At 41.0% G+C, this 20,352-nt stretch overlaps 1 non-coding gene across 1 annotated transcript; it reads left to right on the top strand.

The window, feature by feature from the left end:
• The first annotated feature begins 19,989 nt into the window (after positions 1-19,989).
• LOC130958446 (small nucleolar RNA R71) lies at positions 19,990-20,097 on the top strand. The gene has a single exon (XR_009077566.1). It is a non-coding gene; the product is annotated as a small nucleolar RNA R71 (small nucleolar RNA).
• Positions 20,098-20,352: the final 255 nt, after the last annotated feature.

The raw sequence follows: 20,352 nt of genomic DNA, 5'->3' as shown, positions 1-20,352 counted from the left end.
GATCAATCTTGTCGTCTCCCTTATAATGGTTGGTCGAGATTTTGCCTCCTCGAACCAAACTCGAACTTCCTCAAATAGCTTCAAAGAATTCTCAAGCTTCTCTTCAATTTAGAGCATGCTTTCTTTGAAAGCATCTAGTTCTCCTAATAGGTGAATCTCAAGGGTCTCCTTATCATGTTCTATCCTTTGGAAGCGCTCATCCATAGAGGATAAAATATTCTCCAACATAGAAACTCTCTTTTCTAAGAAGTTAGAGTCTTTACCTCTAGGCTCACTTGAAGAACGGGCCTTCTTACCTCCCATTGAGAAGGAATAACATCTCTTCTCCTTTGAGACTCAACATACTCCATGGTTACACTAGAAGCCACACCCACAAACCGCTTGTGCTCCCTCTCGAACGTTGTTCTGATGCTAAATTGTCATGGCCTTGGACACACTCCAACGCTACCGTGCCGGCTCTCAGACTTACTCAACCTCTTGACCTAAGACCAAGTCGGCCTAACCCTTAGTATTTAGCAAGAAAGCTAAGAACACAAGAGAACATAAGAGAAAGCTTTGGTGGAAAGGACACTTTATTACTCAAGTGTTTGTTACAAATGACTCACACACTCAAACTCTAACTCTCACCTCCTATTTATATCCATCCACCTCCTCAATGGATGATTAGGATTAAATCTAATCAACGGTCCAGATTAATCATCCAGAACCTTCATTACAAATATATATACTACCACAACTTTGTAAATATTTCTAGATTATTTCGTACTTCTATATACATCAAGAATCTTCTAAATTATTCTATGACCTTCCAGAGTCTTCTAAAACCTTATAAGGTATTTCGAGACTTTCTATGACATTTTAGAACGTTTCGGAACTATCTAGAACATCCTCAAACACTTAGAAAAACTATACAAATACTGTTAAATCTAACCTTCTAAAATTTATCGTGATAATTCGCCTAAAAGTATTATTATTATTATATACTAAATAAAATTCCAAATAAAATTCCAAATTGTAGTGGAAATACTTGCCCCACATCAATAGGAATAAATTCGTCCCTGATTGAAGGGTTTCTTGGGCCATAAAGGGTATTGGGCTAATTTGTGTTATTGGTTTTTCCTTTTGTGGGGCTAGCTATTGCCATAGAATTTGTGCCGCCATGATCGAGATTATCATTGCTTTCTTTTCTCTTATTCAAATCTTTTAATCCTTGCAAAATAGCAAATCTCATACCTTCCACATTCTGATTGTCCTTCCTTTCACCCACGATCCTTCCTTTATCGCTCATACCAACTCTATTGCACATTACTTTCTTGTCACGCACTTATTTTGTACTACCATCCATGGCCCATAGGCCCACCTTCTTCCTTAATGACGCATTTGTCTTTGTTTGTTGTAGAAATTTTATGTTTGTCCTTCGAAGCTTCTCTCCTATCCTGACCTTCTGACAAACCCCAACTTGACGGTTTATTTTGTATTGAATTTAGAGTATTTTGATAACCTTTTGTCATATTTAGCCTATGAATTAGCATGGTTTTGTTATCTCTCCCATATTTGTGCTTACGTGTAAAAACATGCTTTTTAAGCCTTATTTTGATGAATTCTAGTTTCTCTTTGATTCCATAAGATGCCTTGATATGTTTGCTAGTAATTCTAGGATTGGAATGGGCTAGGCATGGATCAAAGGAAGCAAGGAAGGAAGCATGCAAGTGGAGAGAAGCATAAAAAGTCAAAGAAGCAAAGTCAGCCATGCACGCGCACGCGCACAAGGCGCTCGCGCGCACGTCGCAGAATTAGCCAGGGACGCGCACGCGTACCGTGCGCGCACGCGTCGATGACGGCACATGACCTCACTAATGCAACACGTGCCTGGCGATTTGAGAGGGTTTCTGAACCCATTTTTGGCGCCAATTGCTAAGGGAAAGGAATAAAAGGATGAAGGATTAAGGGGAAGGCATCACTTTATCACTAATCAATTAGGAATTAATTAGGGGATCATATAGAATATACTTAGGATTAGGTTAGAGTTTTAGAGAGAGAAGCTCTCACTTCTCTCTAGAATTAGGATTAGGTTTAGTTCTTAGATCTAGGTTTTAATCTTTGCTTTCTTCTACTTCTACCTCTCAATTCATTGTGGCTACATTCATCTTCTTCTCCTCTTTTGTTGTAATTTCCTTTATGTTGTTCTTATGCTTTGTTGTAGATCTACTATTGTTACTTCTATTTTCTTTCAATTCAATTCAAGGTAAATCATAATAATTGTGTTTCTTTTGATTGTTGTTGTTAATTCCTTTCAATAATTGTTGTTAGATTTCATTCTTGTTGTCAATTTACTATGCTTTTCTTTGTGCCTTCCAAGTGTTTGATGAAATGCTTGGTTGGATTTTAGTGTAGGTTTTGTTCCTCTTGGCCTAGATAGAGTAATTAGTGACTCTTGAGTTATCTAATTCTTTTGTTGGTTGATAATTAGAAGTTGCTAATTGATTTGAATGCCTCTAAAGCTAGTCTTTCCTTTAGGAGTTGATAAGAACTTGAGGAATCAAATTGATTCATCCACTTGACTTTCCTCCATGGTTAGAGGTTAATTAAGTGGGAGCAATACACAATTCTCATCACAATTGAGAATGATAACTAGGATAGGATTTCTAGTTCTCACATCTTGCCAAGAGCTTTGTTAGTTGTTAGTTTATTTCCTTTGCCATTTATAATTCTTGTCTATAATCTCAAAACCCCAAAATAACTCATAACCAATAACAAGACACTTCATTACAATTCCTAGGGAGAACGACCCGAGGTTTGAATACTTCGGTTTATAAATTTTAGGGGTTTGTACTAGTGACAAACAACTTTTTGTATGAAAGGATTATTGTTTGGTTTAGAAACTATACTTTACAACGAGATTTTATTTGTGAATTCTAAACCGTCAAAAATCCAATCATCAAAATGGCGCCGTTGCCGGGGATTGCAATGGTGTTATGTTATTGGTTATTGTACATATGTGAATAGTGTAAATAGTTTGTCTTTTGCTTGTTTACTAGATTTTGTTAGTTTTATTTTGTTTTTCCATAATGAATTCTCACTTTGGCTATGAGTTTGGCTCTAATTGTGTTGTAGGAAATGAGGACTTTAATGGCAACGTGTACCATGGATGGAACCAACAAAGATGGGAGGAGCCTCAAGGAATTGATCACTCCTATTGGCAACAACCTCCGGATACTTATAGGTATAATTTCCATCCTAATGCATGTCAATTTAACGGCTATGATGACTCTTTTTGTGACACTCAACAACCACCATCATATGCCTATGAATCTCATCCTCAACATGAACCTCAACCATTCTCACAAGCCTTTCATTACCAAACACCGCCCTATGATCCATATCCATCATATGACCAAACCCCCATACCATATTTTTATGACCATTATGAGCAAGAACCCTTAGAACCACCACAACCCTATCAAGATTACTCCCAAGAACCACCTCAATACACACAATCTCCACAACCTTACCAAGAAGAACCACCTTCCTATTATGAACCCTCTCTCCAAAATAATGAACCCTCCTACTCACTCCAAGCCCCAATAGACGATCCTCTCACTTTGTTACTTCAAGGACAAGAAGCCATGAAGTGGGATACACTTGAGTTTGTACCAATTTGACCAAGGTGGTGCACACTTTAGCCCACCAATGCTTGAATACTCAAGGTACTTCCGTGACCACATGTGAAAAGTCAAAAGAAGAGCAAAGTATGAAGGAGAAATTGGATAATCCGGAAGAAAAGGAGGAATCAAATTTTGTGTTGGAACAATTGGAGGAGCCTATGATCATTGAAGAAAAGGAAGAAGGGGTCGAAGATTTAGGAGATGTTGAAAGTCCATGGGAATGTAGCATCATGGAGCACCCTTCCAAGACACTTGATATCGATGTTGAGGAGGGTGCGCAACCTCCAAGGCATACCGTCGTTGGAGATTTGGAAGAAGCTTATCAAGAGATGGATTCAATCATGGATGAATTTCTCTCTACAATGGAATCCTCTCCCATTGGACATGAAGCTAAAATTATAAAAGAGTGTGCACAACCTCCCAAGGAAGACGGAAATGGCATGGTGTATATTGAAATTGAAGAGTATGAAGAGGTTAATCAAGAGATGAACTCACTCATCCATGAACTTCTGTCCCAAATTGAATCACCTCCCATTGGGCAAGACGAAGTTCTTGAAGACAACACCAGGCCAAGTGGAAAAAGGGAAAAGGTTGAAATTGAAGAAGCTTGCGAAGAGGTGGAAGCAACCAAACAAAAGCCTAAAGAAGTAGACCTTGCATTGTCTAAGTGTGGGGAGGTCTCCCTTCCCAAAGCACCATCCATCACAACATTCAAGTGGGTACAACTCTTATCCCTAAGCTCCACCTTCTCACTTGAATATGGTTTAATTGAAAATGATAGTCAACTTAGAGCTCTTTGTGGAATTAATAATAAGAGAGAGTTGTGTAGTGGTTGGAAATTCGGTATAAAAATCATAAAGGCCAAGACTCTAAGGTATAGGAATGAGGATGGAACGGAAATCACCGTATATGGGTCTAGAAGGAAGCATTGGTGGAATAAAGAGAATTCTATGTGTCAATCACCCTTATGTCAACCACCCGTACGACAACATCATGAAACTCAAATAATGGACGGGTGTGAAGATAAAATATGGGATCCCGGCTCGCTTTGTGAAGACCAACTATGGGAACTCTTATCTTGGGTAGAACTTTGCCCAAGCTTGATGAAGACGGTTGGAAATTCTATCAACCAATTGAGAAGCATGGATCCTTGGAGATTCAAGGATGAGTACAAACATAAACCACCATGACAACAAGCATCTCAAAATGTCCAACATAAGGACTTAAACTAAAAGTGCTAGGTGGGAGACACCCCACCATGGTAAACTCTTTCCACTCTCTTTTAAATTTGCTTAATAAGTGACTTGAGTTGTCATTGTAGGTAGATGTTTCATACAAATTTGTTTGTACAACTTAATTGTTAGCTTAGTCACATGTATGTTGTGTTTAGTAGTTGATGAATAATATCAAATTGCATTTTTTGTGAATTGTCTGATGGTTGAGTGAATAATGAGTTGTGAACAGTATGGGGAGCACCCAGCAAAATTATTCTGTAAAAAAAAAGGGGGGGTGGACGCGCGCGCACCATGTACGCGCACGCGTCCCTGTGCGGATGCATCATCACCCACGTACCCGAGAGTTGGGCCTCTCTTGGGCAAACCTTATGCCCTGAGCCCAACTTGATCCACGCTGACGCGCACTACGTGCGTGCGCGCCGATCATGAGAACAAGGACATGTACGCGGACGCGTACCTGCCGCACCCGCGTCGATCTGCTGCTGCAAATTTTTTAGCCAAGCCCCAGAGAGTTGAGCCAGCTCTGGGCCATCCTTAAGCCCCTGGCCCAATTCGATCTGCGCGAACGCGCACTTGCCGCGTGCGCGCCCATATGCCCAAGGAGGAACAGACGCGAGCGCACGCATTGCGCTAACGCGCCTTATCATGTATTACCTATGTACGCGGACGCGCGCTTGCCGCGCGCGCGCCCCTTACATGCTGCCACCACTCTAGGCTTCTGACCCGAGAGTTGGGCGTGCCTCAAGCCCACTCTAAGCCTCAGGCCCAACCCCATGTACGCGTGCGCGCACTGTACGCGCACGCGCCGTTGCTTAATCTGCCAAATCTACGTGGACGCGTACATGCCGCGTGCGCGCAGGTCTAGTAGCGCAACCTCCAGGCCATTTTCCAGAGAGTTAGGCCTGATCTGGGCCAACTCTAAGCCCCTAGCCCAACTCCAAGCACGCGTGCGCGCGTGGTACGCGCACGTGTCCTTGCCTATTTTGATCATCCACGCTTAAGCGCGTTGGACGCTCACGCGTGGATCTCCATTTTCCTCAAAGCACGCGGACGCGCAAGGTGCGCGCGCGCGTCGATTCAAAAATGAGACAACCCTAGCACGCGACGCACACTACGCAGTCACGCGCCTTCAACCCTTCCCCTCCCCAACTTCCATTTTCATCTTCTTCCTCTCTTCTGCCATTACCGCCGCTGTTACTCCGCCGGCGGCCACCACCGCACGGCCAGCTTCTCTTCTCTTCTTTCTCTCTTTCTCTCACCCTCACCCCACTTGTCCTCTCTCTCACTAGCCCACTCCGTCTCAGTCTCTCCTCCTCTTCCTTCCGCCGCTAACAGCCACCACCGCCGTCGCTCCCCCATCACTGCCGGCAACAATACTCGGCGGCCCCCTCCCTCTCTTTCATTATTTCACCATCGCCGACCTTCCTCCCTCAGCTCTCAGTCCCCCGTTGCCACCACAGCCGGCCACCCTCACCGCCACCACCCACAGCGGCGCCAATTCCCTGCTTCTGCTGCCCCTGCCCCTATCCTAGTTCACCTTCCCATTCCTCCTAGCTCCCAGGTTCCTGCTCCATTTTTGTTTGTTTTTCTATTTTTTTTTCTTTTAATTGTTCATTTCTGTAGTCCCTGTAATTGTCTGGTAGTTAGTTTAAATTCAAATTTTGCATGTTAGGTTAGATAGAAATATCTGCGGTTAGGTAGCTAGGACTGGATAGAGGATTCTAGGCCTGATAAGTGCTCCGTACGTGCATCTTTGCTGTCTGTTTTCTTGGGTGTGTATGCTTTTTTTTGGCGTACTATTTTGTGCAATTTATGTTGCCTGCATACTATTTCACTGCTGCTGTGATTATTTGGTGTTGCCTTCTTGCTGTTTGTGCTATTTTGCTATCCGGGAACGTCCAATTTTAAGCCGGAATGCTGCCCAATTTTCAAGAAAGTTGTTTTCATCCTAATCTCTATTGTAATTTGGGCTAATTTCCGCTTCCTTTTAACTTCCCGGATTTCCATCAATCATTGTGAATATGAACCGCAACTTCCCTTGTCTTTGAGCAAAAATATCATCATGCCAACTAATCCACTTTTCTAACTTACTAATTTCTTTAACCATTTGACATTTATTCACCTTTAACCCTCTTTAACCATTCTTTCTAAAGTATGATGATTTTATGCTTAATGAGTAAGAGTTCTTGGCTTTAATGAAAGACTGCATTCTTGGTTTACTTGTTCACTTTTGCATATTCACTGTAACATCATGATTGGTATTAGCCAATTGTATCCTGAACATGCCTTCTTTGTTACATGCTAAGTGTTTTATATATTCTATCATATTTTTCAGGATGTCGGATAAAGGAAAGGCCATAGCCACTGCCTCCAAGAAAAGAAAACTCTTTGCACCTTCTATTCCCTCCATCTACAAGCATTATGCTAAGAATCCATTAAATGATGAAGAAAAAGAAAATCAACAGTTACCTTCTACCGATCCGACTAATTTTCCCAATCTCTATTGTAAGCGTCGATTTTCCATATATCGAACAACAAAGCTGAATAGTGAGAAGAAATTGCTCCTACCTAATGATGTGAGACGGTCGATTACTGGTCGGATCCTTGAGTTGGGTCTCGATTTTGTTGATAGAGATTTGGGTGATATTAACATCTCGTGGGTGAAGGAGTTTTACTGCAACTTCTTCCGTCCTACTTTGGATTCGGTTCAGGTGCGGGGTAGAGAGATCATGATTACCGAGACTGCCATTGGGGAGGCATTACAGTGCCGACACATTCCTGATGACATATGTGCCCATCAGCAGGCCGAGTTGGCTATCCATACCATGACCTTTGATTATGAGGCGCTTAGGCGCGTAATTGGGTTACCAGATGCTAGTTGGGTCATGGATGCGACCAACACCAAGCCTAAGGGGATGCTATTTGCTCACTTGACTAGAGAGGCCAGGACTTGGCAGATGATCTTCGCTCACTACGTCTTGCCTACCACTCACTTCTCTGAGATCCCCATGGAGATGCTTCTGCTGATTGGGTGTGTGATGGAGGGGAAGGATGTCTCTTTTCCTCGACTTATCCGACAGTGCATGTGGCGGGCGCATATTCGTGGCCTACTTCCATTTCCTACCCTGGTCACGAGTATGGCGGCCCTAGCTGAAGTACCCTGGCTGGATGATGATGTGATACCACCACCCCCTGATGCAGATGACAGGGAGATTACTATTCCCTGGGGTGGTTGGGTACACGAGAGGCCGCTAGCTAGACGCCGTTCTAGGGCTAGAGCAGTAGTGGGGACACCTTCACCATCAGCCCCTACAGCAGCCCCATCCTCTTCCACAGCAGCAGCTCCATCTTCATCTACAGTTCCTCCTGCGGCACCTGAGCCTACTTACCTACTGGTCCAGCGTCTATTCCGAGTCCTAGAGCGTGAGAGACTCCATGTCAGACGCCGATTAGATCGGATGGACCAAGCACTTATTTCCCTGGGTGCTGAGTTACCTCCGCTTCCCGATTCTCCGGCCTCCGATGAGCAGGATCATCAGGAGGAGGATGCGGAGGCACCGACTCAGCAGGATGCTCCTCCAGCTGCCCCAGACACCACAGAGCCACAACCACAGCCAGAGCCAGTTCCACCGCCTCAGACAGCTTCGACACCTACCGTTGTGCCTTCCACTGATCCTCCGGTTTAACATCGAGGACGATGCTTGATCTTAAAGTGTGGGGAGGGCACCGGTAGCATTATTTGGGAACCGGTGAACATTTTGGACACTTTCTTAGTTACCTTATTTTGCATATCTTTTGTATATATTTTGATGCATTTTTAGTTTACTTTGGATACCTTTACTGCTTATTTTGGATTTTAGATATCTTGATGCTTTTGGATATTTTTTAGATTTCATACTTTTAGTTGGATTTTTCTTTATGCATTCTTGCTTATCTTCCTTTTAGTTTGTGGTTGTGATTAGAAATCATACTTTGAATTGCAAACACTTAGTCACCCTTTTGCATAAGAAATTGGTTTTAAGTAAAAGGAAAGGGTGAACTAAGAAAATTTTTGGATTTTTCAATCACAACGATGCTTAGTCAAACATTGAGATTTTTCAAGAAATTTAAATATAGGGCACCAACCCAATTGATTGAATAAGCTATATCTTTGTGAAACTTGCTTGAATTTCATACTTTGTGAATCATGTATTGAATTGAGAACACAAGCTTGTGAGACTTGAGCCTATTGATGTGGTTACATTTTATAACCACTTATCTTCCATTCTTGTGTGAAATTGCTCTCTTTCTGTGATTATGATCCTTGATTTGCTTGATTCTATATATCCATTTATTTCTTGTATTTGTGCATTTGTATGATTGAGGCCATCATTTCATTAGCTCACTTATCCAAATAGCTTACCTTTTACTCTCCATTGTTAGCCAATTTGAGCCTATACTTAACCAACTTATTCTCATTTTAGCATATTACAAGCCCAAGGCGGAAAACCAATGAAAAGTCCTTGTTTGGATCTTTGATTAGCCTAGGCTAGTGAGAGTGTTTATTATTCAAAGTTGGTGAGACTTGGGAACATTGGATGGGATAAAAAAGGGGTAGTACACTTTCATGTTTAGGAATTGGGTACATACTCATATATTGATTAAATGTATAGACCTTATGCATTGATGTTCTTGTATATAAGTTTTAAAAGAAAAATGTATATAGAAAAAAAAAAGAAAGAAAACGGAAAAAATAATAAAAGGGGACAAAATGCCCCAAAGTGAAGTCAATAAAAAGGAATCAATGCATAAGTGTTATGAATCAAGGAATAAGATGCATGAGTATGTAAGAAAAAGTGAAGAATGGGTAGTTAGAGTAGTTTGAATTTGTATAGGTCATTATATAGTTAGGTGGGAAAGTCTATGCTAATCCAAGATCCAAACTCTAGTCCACTTAACCATAAATGAACCTACCTTGACCCTAACCCCATTACAACCTAAATGAAAGACCTCATGATGAATGTATGCATGCATTGAATAAGTGTTGATTGTTAGAAGAAAAATCAAATTTTGGAAAGCTTGAATAGAAGAGAATTGAGTGAATTAACCCTTAAACACTTGAGTGAATAGAGCGGATCCACATCCGGTGAGGGTTCAAAAGTTCAATTACATGTATTCACCCGTATTATCTATATTCTTGCAAGTTTGAACTCTTTTTAATAATGCAATACAATTGTGGTTTGAACTTAACTCCTATTGCCTAGCTCTTATGCTTACACATGCTCTCTTGGCAATTTGATATGTTTGAATTAAGCATTTGCATTTACTTTAGGTAGTTGCATTTAGATAGGACTCATATAGTTTAGTTGCATTCAATAAATGTCATAACCCTTAGTTCCTTCTTATTTTAGCATGAGGACATGCTAAGGCTTAAGTGTGGGGAGGTTGACAAACCCCAATTTGATGGTTTATTTTGTATTGAATTTAGAGTATTTTGATAACCTTTTGTCACATTTAGCCTATGAATTAGCATGGTTTTGTTATCTCTCCCATATTTGTGCTTAAGTGTAAAAACATACTTTTTAAGCCTTATTTTGATGAATTATAGTTTCTCTTTGATTCCATAAGATGCCTTGATATGTTTGCTAGTAATTCCAGGATTGGAATGGGCTAGGCATGGATCAAAGGAAGCAAGGAAGGAAGCATGCAAGTGGAGAGAAGCATAAAAAGTCAAAGAAGCAAAGTCAGCCATGCACGCGCACGCGCACAAGGCGCTCGCGCGCACGTCGCAGAATTAGCCAGGGACGCGCACGCGTCGATGACGGCACATGACCTCACTAATGCAACACGTGCCTGGCGATTTGAGAGGGTTTCTGAACCCATTTTTGGCGCCAATTGCTAAGGGAAAGGAATAAAAGGATGAAGGATTAAGGGGAAGGCATCACTTTATCACTAATCAATTAGGAATTAATTAGGGGAGCATATAGAATATACTTAGGATTAGTTTAGAGTTTTAGAGAGAGAAGCTCTCACTTCTCTCTAGAATTAGGATTAGGTTTAGTTCTTAGATCTAGGTTTTAATCTTTGCTTTCTTCTACTTCTACCTCTCAATTCATTGTGGCTACATTCATCTTCTTCTCTTCTTTTGTTGTAATTTCCTTTATGTTGTTCTTATGCTTTGTTGTAGATCTACTATTGTTACTTCCATTTTCTTTCAATTCAATTCAAGGTAAATCATAATAATTGTGTTTCTTTTGATTGTTATTGTTAATTCCTTTCAATAATTGTTGTTAGATTTCATTCTTGTTGTCAATTTACTATGCTTTTCTTTGTGCCTTCCAAGTGTTTGATGAAATGCTTGATTGGATTTTAGTGTAGGTTTTGTTCCTCTTGGCCTAGATAGAGTAATTAGTGACTCTTGAGTTATCTAATTCTTTTGTTGGTTGATAATTAGAAGTTGCTAATTGATTTGAATGCCTCTAAAGCTAGTCTTTCCTTTAGGAGTTGATAAGGACTTGAGGAATCAAATTGATTCATCCACTTGACTTTCCTCCATGGTTAGAGGTTAACTAAGTGGGAGCAATACACAATTCTCATCACAATTGAGAATGATAACTAGGATAGGATTTCTAGTTCTCACATCTTGCCAAGAGCTTTGTTAGTTGTTAGTTTATTTCCTTTGCCATTTATAATTCTTGTCTATAATCTCAAAACCCCAAAATAACTCATAACCAATAACAAGACACTTCATTACAATTTCTAGGGAGAACGACCCGAAGTTTGAATACTTCGGTTTATAAATTTTAGGGGTTTGTACTAGTGACAAACAACTTTTTGTATGAAAGGATTATTGTTTGGTTTAGAAACTATACTTTACAACGAGATTTTATTTGTGAATTCTAAACCGTCAAAAATCAAATCATCACCTTCTACTATTGCACCTTCATTATTTGCTTGGAGAGCTTCACTATTTTTTTTCCTTCCAATGTTTTTTTCGGCTCTGTTAGGACAGTTGGCCTTAGGACTGTTTATGGTTTGTGTTACGTGGGTAACCTAAGAATTGTGGATTGGGCTTGAAGGAATGGCCCAAGCATTTCTAGAAGGTGGTCTTCGACTTGGTTTGTGTCTGGGGGGCCTCCATCCGAGTTATGTATGTGAAAGAATGGGGTGTGGTACCTGCAAAGATACTCTTATGCCTAAGTCAGCAAGGGGTTAAGCAAGTTTTAAGAGTATTGGAACTTAGCGATACCTGAGGGGTGTCAGTGTATTTATAGTGGTGATCCAATAACCACCGTTGGAGTAGTTCCACTTCTGAGGGTGGATAACCGTCCCTTTATCTTAGGGTTGTTGATATATGGCCTCTAGAAGTGGGTTTAGAGATTTTAGAGGCAGTTACTTATTTGAATAAGTGTTATCTGCCAACTATCCCTCGAGCCCAACTTCTTTGGAAGGAAGTCTGTGTCGAAGCCGACCTCTTCTATGGAGGTTGGTGATGCGTGAGCATCTTTTCTATCTTTTCCTAGTGAATTTGTATTCAAATTGTTGAGTTTAATCAAGATTTAATTACCTTTAGCCACTATAAATGCTACTTTGAGTTGTTTGAAATTTCTGTTTAGTTCAGATAGCATTCAGATAGATTTGACGGAGTTTTGTAGCAGAAAAGGAAGAAAATGAAGATGCTGTCAACCCCGACCTCCTTGCACTCAAACAGAAATAATTTGAGCTACAAAGGTCCAATTGATGTGATTCTAGCGGCATTGAAAAGCTAACTTCTATAACTTTCCAATGATATATAATAGCGTATCCTTTTCTTCCATTTTGTATGGACAACTTCATGCCAAACTTGAGGAAGCTCAAGTTTGGCACCAACACTAAGAAGCCCCAAGGGAATCGTGCTGCCCTCTCCACGCCGAACTTGAGTTTACTCAAGTTTGGCGCCAATGAAGAAATTCTAAAGAGAATTCACTCTGCCTACCCCACGCCAAACTTGAAGATCTCCAAGTTCAGCGCTAGCTGAAGACTACAAAGGGGAGTTATGCGCATCAATCCACGCCGAACTTGGATTTTTCCAAGTTCAGCGTCAACTCTTCTAACCCAAGTGGTCCCCAATTCGTTCCAAATCCTGCACAAATCAATTAAATTAATTTTGTTTTAAACTTTTATTAGTTTTAAAATTAGGAAAAGATATTAATTAGTTTTTTGAAAATATATTTTACATTAATTAGGATTAGATATGAAAGGGAAAAGAATCAGCCCTTCGGGCTCCTTCTCTTCTCTTCTACCTCATTTTGCAATTTACAGTTTTCTGAATCCTAGTTTTTCTCTCTGAACAATGAGCAGCTAAACCTACACTGTTAAGGTTAGGAGCTTTGTCTATTATATGGATTGATACTATTATTTTTCTATTTTAATTCATGTAGTGATTTATATTTCAAGAATTGTTTTCGTTTTTTAACTTATGAATTTGGGTGGAACAGAAATATGACCCTTGTTCTACTTGAGTTCTTGTATAACTTGGAAAAGTTCTTTACTTGAACAACAGCTTGAAAACATATTCTCTTAAACTTCTAATTGTCTGGACTTAACGGGATACGTGACATATAATCCTCTTATATTTGGATAATTAGGGTTTTCGTGGCATATAAACTAGAATTGAACTTCACCCTCTAATTGGAATTAAGTGACCAAGGAATTGACGGTTGATGAAGGTTAAATGAGACTAAAAAGGTCTAAGGAATTAGGGTTTAGTCACTTATAGTTTGTCATGAATTAAATCTTGCATGATTAAAATAGTTAGTAAGAAAAGTCAATCCAAAAAATAGATATCTCTGAAGCCTTAACTGTTTCTCCATATATTATTCACAACTTCTTTACTGCTTGCTTTTCTGATATTCTGAATTTACTGTTAATGCATGTTAGTTCTCAAAACATCATTTTCTGTTTGTCTGACTAAGCAAATTACTTGACCACTGTTGCTTGATCCATCAATCCTCGTGGGATCGACCTTTATTCACTTGAGGTACTACTCGGTACGACTCGGTGCACTTGCCGGTTAGTTTGTAGTTGTAAATTATGCACCAGTCGGTGGGTGGCTGGTGCGCGAAATTGTGAACAATACTTTTCACAACTCTCATAATCCCCGGTCATGAACTCCAAAAACTTGGTAGTTCAATTCCATGGCATTACACAACTTCGCACAACTAACCAGCAAGTGCACTGGGTCGTCCAAGTAATACCTTACGTGAGTAAGGGTCGATCCCACGGAGATTGTTGGTATGAAGCAAGCTATGGTCACCTTGTAAATCTCAGTCAGGCAGACTCAAATGGGTGTAGGTAATAAACGCATAAAGCATAAAGATAAAGATAGAGGTACTTATGTAATTCATTGGTAGGAACTTCAGATAAGCGTATGAAGATGCCTTCCCTTCCGTCTCTCTGCTTTCCTTCAGTCTTCATCCAATCCTTCTTACTCCTTTCCATGGCAAGCTCGTGTAGGGTTTCACCGTTGTCAATGGCTACCTCCCATCCTCTCAGTGAAAGCGATTGCATATGTTCTGTCACAGCATAGCGGAATTCAGCTGTCGGTTCTCGGTCAGGCCGGAATAATATCCATCGATACTTTTGCGTCTGTCACTAACGCCCCGCCTGCTAGGAGTTTGAAGCACGTCACAGTCATTCAGTCATTGAATCCTACTCAGAATACCACAGACAAGGTTAGACCTTCCGGATTCTCTTGAATGCTGCCATCAGTTCTCGCCTATACCACGAAGACTCTGATCTCACGGAATGGTTGGCTCGTTTGTCAGGCGAGCACTCGGTTGTCAGGCGATCAACCATGCATCATGCAATCAGGAATCCAAGAGATATTCACTAAAGCCTTGGTTGCTTGTAGAACAAAAGTGGTTGTCAGTCACCTTGTTCATAAGTGAGAATGATGATGAGTGTCACGGATCATCACATTCATCAAGTTGAAGAACAAGTGATATCTTAGAACAAGAACAAGCGGAATTGAATGGAAGAACAATAGTAATTGCATTAATACTCGAGGTACAGCAGAGCTCCACACCTTAATCTATGGTGTGTAGAAACTCCACCGTTGAAAATACATAAGCATAAAGTCTAGGCATGGCCGAATGGCCAGCCTCCCAATGATCTAAGATAGCATAAAACGAAGATAGCTACCCAAGTCCTCTAATACAATAGTAAAAGGTCCTACTTATAGATAACTAGTAGCCTAAGGTTTACAGAAATGAGTAAATGACATAAAAATCCACTTCCGGGCCCACTTGGTGTGTGCTTGGGCTGAGCAATGAAGCAATTTCGTGTAGAGACTCTTCTTGGAGTTAAACGCCAGCTTTTATGCCAGTTTGGGCGTTTAACTCCCATTTGGGTGCCAGTTCCAGCGTTTAACGCTGGGATTTCTTGAGGTGACTTTGAACGCCGGTTTGGGCCATCAAATCTTGAGAAAAGTATGGACTATCATATATTGCTGGAAAGCCCAGGATGTCTACTTTCCAACGCCGTTGAGAACGCGCCAATTGGGCTTCTGTAGCTCCAGAAAATCCACTTCGAGTGCAGGGAGGTCAGAATCCAACAGCATCTGCAGTCCTTTTTAGTCTCTGAATCAGATTTTTGCTCAGAACCTTCAATTTCAGCCAGAAAATACCTGAAATCACAGAAAAAACACACAAACTCATAGTAAAGTCCAGAAAAGTGAATTTTAACTAAAAATTAATTATACTAAAAACTCAACTAAAACTACCAAAAACATACTAAAAACAATGCCAAAAAGTGTATAAATTATCCGCTCATCACAACACCAAACTTAATTGTTGCTTGTCCTCAAGCAACTGAAAATCAAATAAGATAAAAAGAAGAGATATGCAATGAATTCCAAAAACATCTATGAAGATCAGTATTAATTAGATGAGCGGGGCTTTTAGCTTTTTGCCTCTGAACAGTTTGGCATCTCATCTATCCTTGAAATTCAGAATGGTTGGCTTTAGGAACTCAGAATCCAGATAGTGTTATTGATTCTAGTTAAGTATGATGATTCTTGACACAGCTACTTTGAGTCTTGGCCGTGGCCCAAAGCACTCTGTCTTCCAGTATTACCACCGGATACATACATGCCACAGACATAATGGGTGAACCTTTTCAGATTGTGACTCAGCTTTGCTAAAGTCCCCAATTAGAGGTGTCCAGGGTTCTTAAGCACACTCTTTTTTGCCTTGGATCACAACTTTATTCTTCTTTTTCTTTCTTTTCTCTCTTTTTTTTTCGGTTTCTTCTTTCTTTTTTTTTTCGCTTGCTTTCTCTCTTTTTTTTTTTTTTGTATTCACTGCTTTTTCTTCTTCAGAATCATTTCAAGATACATATGCACTGTTTAAGCATACATTCAGAGAACAAGAGTATTGCCACCACATCAAAATAATTAAACTATTATAAAATTCAAAATTCATGCAATTCTTTCCTTTTTTCTCAATTAAGCACGTTTTTATTCAAGAAAGGTGATGGATTCATAGGACATTCATAACTTTAAGGCATAGACACTAAGACACTAATGATCACAAGACACAAACATGGATAAACATAAGCATAAAATTCAAAAAACAGAAGAATAAAGAACAAGGAAATTAAAGAACGGGTCCACCTTAGTGATGGCGGCTCTTTCTTCCTCTTGAAGATCCTATGGAGTGCTTGAGCTCCTCAATGTCTCTTCCTTGTCTTTGTTGCTCCTCCCTCATGATTCTTTGATTCTCTAATTTCATGGAGGATGATGGAGGTTTCTTGATGCTCCACCCTTAGTTGTCCCATGTTGGAACTCAATTCTCCTAGGGAGGTGTTTAGTTGCTCCCAATAGTTTTGTGGAGGAAAGTGCATCCCTTGAGGTATCTCAGGGATCTCATGATGAGAGGGGTCTCTTGTGTGCTCCATCCTTTTCTTGGTGATGGGCTTGTCCTCATCAATAGGGGTATCTCCTTCTATGTCAACTCCAACTGAATAACAGAGGTGACAAATGAGATGAGGAAAGGCTAGCCTTGCCAAGGTGGAAGACTTGTCCGCCACTTTATAGAGTTCTTGGGCTATAACCTCATGAACTTCCACTTCTTCTCCAATCATAATGCTATGAATCATGATGGCCCGGTCTAGAGTAACTTCGGACCGGTTGCTAGTGGGAATGATTGAGCGTTGAATAAACTCCAACCATCCTCTAGCCACAGGTTTGAGGTCATGCCTTCTCAATTGAACCGGCTTCCCTCTTGAATCTCTCTTCCATTGGGCGCCCTCTTCACAAATGTCAGTGAGGACTTGGTCCAACCTTTGATCAAAGTTGACCCTTCTAGTGTAAGACCTCTTCTTCGGATCTCATATCGGATCTCCGGATATTCACTCTTTTTGAGTGAAAAAGGGACCTCGGGGATCACCTTCTTCAAGGCCACAACTTCATAGAAGTGGTCTTGATGCACCCTTGAGATGAATCTCTCCATCTCCCATGACTCGGAGGTGGAAGCTTTTGCCTTCCCTTTCCTCTTTCTAGAGGTTTTTCCGGCCTTGGATGCCATAAATGGTTATGGAAAACGAAAAAGCAACGCTTTTACCACACCAAACTTAAAAGGTTTGCTCGTCCTCGAGCAAAAGAAGAAGAAGAGAGTAGAAGAAGAAGAAATGAGGAAGAAGGGAATGGCTTTTGTGTGTCCGGCCAAAGAGGGAGAATGGTGGTTAGGTTGTGTGAAAATGAAGGGTTGAAGAAGGGTTTATACAGGGGAGGGGGAGGGTAAGGTTCGGTCAAGTGAGGGTGGGTTTGGGTGGAAAAGTGGTTTGAATTTGATGGTGAGGTAGGTGGGGTTTTATGGAGGATGGATGTGAGTGGTGAAGAGAAGGGGTTGATAGGTGAAGGGTTTTTGGGGAAGAGGAGTTGAGGTGATTGGTGAATGGGTGAAGAAGAGAGAGAGAGTGGTGGGTTGGTGGGATCCTGTGGGTCCACAGATCCTGTGGTGTCAAGGAAAAGTCATCCTGCACCAAATGGCATTCAAAATCACGTTTTGAGCCATTTCTGGCGTTAAACGCCGGGCTGGTGCCCATTCCTGGCGTTTAACGCCAGGTTCTTGCCCTTTTCTGGCGTTTAACGCCAGTCTGGTGCCCCTTTCTAGCGTTAAACGCCCAGAATGGTGCCAGACTAGGCGTTAAACGCCCAACAGCTAACCTCACTGGCGTTTAAACGCCAGCAACATCTTCCTCCAGGGTGTGCTGTTTTTCTTCCTGTTTTTCATTTTGTTTTTGCTTTTTTCATTGATTTTGTGACTTCTTATGATCATCAACCTACAAAAAGATAAAATAACAAAAGGAAATAGTTAATTATAAAACATTGGGTTGCCTCCCAACAAGCACTTCTTTAATGTCATTAGCTTGACAGAGGACTCTCATGGAGCCTCACAGATACTCAGAGTCATGTGGGAACCTCCCAACACCAAACTTAGAGTTTGACTGTGGGGGTTCAACACCAAACTTAGAGTTTGGTTGTGGCCTCCCAACACCAAACTTAGAGTTTGACTGTGGGGGCTCTGTTTGTCTCTGATTTGAGAGAAGCTCTTCATGCTTCTTCTCCATGGTGATAGAGGGATATCCTTGAGCCTTAAATACAAAGGATTCTTCATTCACTTGAATGATTAACTCTCCTCTATCAACATCAATCACAGCCTTTGCTGTGGCTAGGAAGGGTCTGCCAAGGATGATGGTTTCATCCATGCACTTCCCAGTCTCTAGGACTATGAAATCAGTAGGGATGTAATGGTCTTCAACTTTTACCAGAACATCCTCTACAAGTCCATGAGCTTGTTTTCTTGAGTTGTCTGCCATCTCTAGTGAGATTTTTGCAGCTTGCACCTCAAAGATCCCTAGCTTCTCCATTACAGAGAGGGGCATGAGGTTTACACTTGACCCTAAGTCACACAGGGCCTTCTTGAAGGTCATGGTGCCTATGGTACAAGGTATGGAAAACTTCCCAGGATCTTGTCTCTTTTGAGGTAATTTCTGCCTAGACAAGTCATCCAGTTCTTTGGTGAGCAAAGGAGGTTCATCTTCCCAAGTCTCATTTCCAAATAACTTGTCATTAGCTTCATGATTGCTCCAAGGTATTTAGCAACTTGCTCTTCAGTGACATCATCCTCTTCAGAGGAAGAATACTCATCAGCTCATGAAAGGCAGAAGTAAGTCCAATGGAATCTCTATGGTCTCATTTTGAGCCTCAGATTTCCATGGTTCCTCATTGGGGAACTCAGTGAGGCCAGTGCACGCCCATTGAGGTCTTCCTCAGTGGCGTTCACTGCCTCTCCTTCCTCCCAGAATTCGGCCATGTTAATAGCTTTGCACTCTCCTTTTGGATTTTCTTCTGTGTTGCTTGGGAGAGTACTAGGGAGTTCAGTAATTTTCTTGCTCAGCTGACCCACTTGTCCTTCCAAATTTCTGATGGAGGACCTTGTTTCATTCATGAAACTTTGAGTGGGTTTGATTAGATCAGAGACCATTGTTGCTAAGTCAGAGGTATTCTGCTTAGAACTCTCTGTCTGTTGCTGAGAAGATGATGGAAAAGGCTTGCCATTGCTAAACCTGTTTCTTCCACCATTATTGTTATTGAAACCTTGTTGAGGTCTCTCTTGATTCTTCCATGAAAAATTTGGATGATTTCTCCATGAAGAATTATAGGTGTTTCCATAGGGCTCTCCTAGGTAATTCACCTCTTCCATTGAAGGGTTCTCAGGATTATAAGCTTCTTCCTCAGATGAAGCATCCTTAGTACTGCCAGGTGCATTTTGCATTCCAGACAGACTTTGAGAAATCAAATTGACTTGTTGAGTCAATATCTTATTCTGAGCCAGTATGGCATTCAGAGTATCAATCTCAAGAACTCCTTTCTTCTGACTTGTCCCATTGTTCACAGGATTCCTTTCAGAAGTGTACATGAATTGGTTATTTGCAACCATCTCAATTAGTTCCTGAGCCTCTGTAGGCGTCTTCTTCAGAAGAGATCCTCCAGCAGAGCTATCCAAAGACATCTTGGATAGTTCAGAGAGACCATCATAGAAAATACCTATGATGCTCCATTCAGAAAGCATGTCTGAGGGACATTTTCTGATTAATTGTTTGTATCTTTCCCAAGCTTCATAGAGGGATTCTCCATCCTTCTGTCTGAAGGTTTGGACTTCCACTCTAAGCTTACTCCATTTTTGAGGTGGAAAGAACTTTGCCAAGAAGCATTGACTAGCTTTTCCCAAGAGTCCAGGCTATCTTTAGGTTGTGAATCCAACCATATTCTAGCTCTGTCTCTTACAGCAAAAGGGAATAGCATCAGTCTGTAGACCTCAGGGTCAACCCCATTAGTCTTGACTGTGTCACAGATTTGCAAGAACTCAGCTAAAAACTGATGAGGATCTTCCATTGGAAGTCCATGGAATTTGCAATTCTATTGCATT

The sequence above is a fragment of the Arachis stenosperma genome, chromosome 10 (genome assembly GCF_014773155.1).
Source record: "Arachis stenosperma cultivar V10309 chromosome 10, arast.V10309.gnm1.PFL2, whole genome shotgun sequence".
NCBI classification, from domain to species: Eukaryota; Viridiplantae; Streptophyta; class Magnoliopsida; order Fabales; family Fabaceae; genus Arachis; species Arachis stenosperma.
The sequence above is the reverse complement of the archived record's forward strand: the minus strand, read 5'-3'. Positions and strand labels throughout refer to the sequence as shown.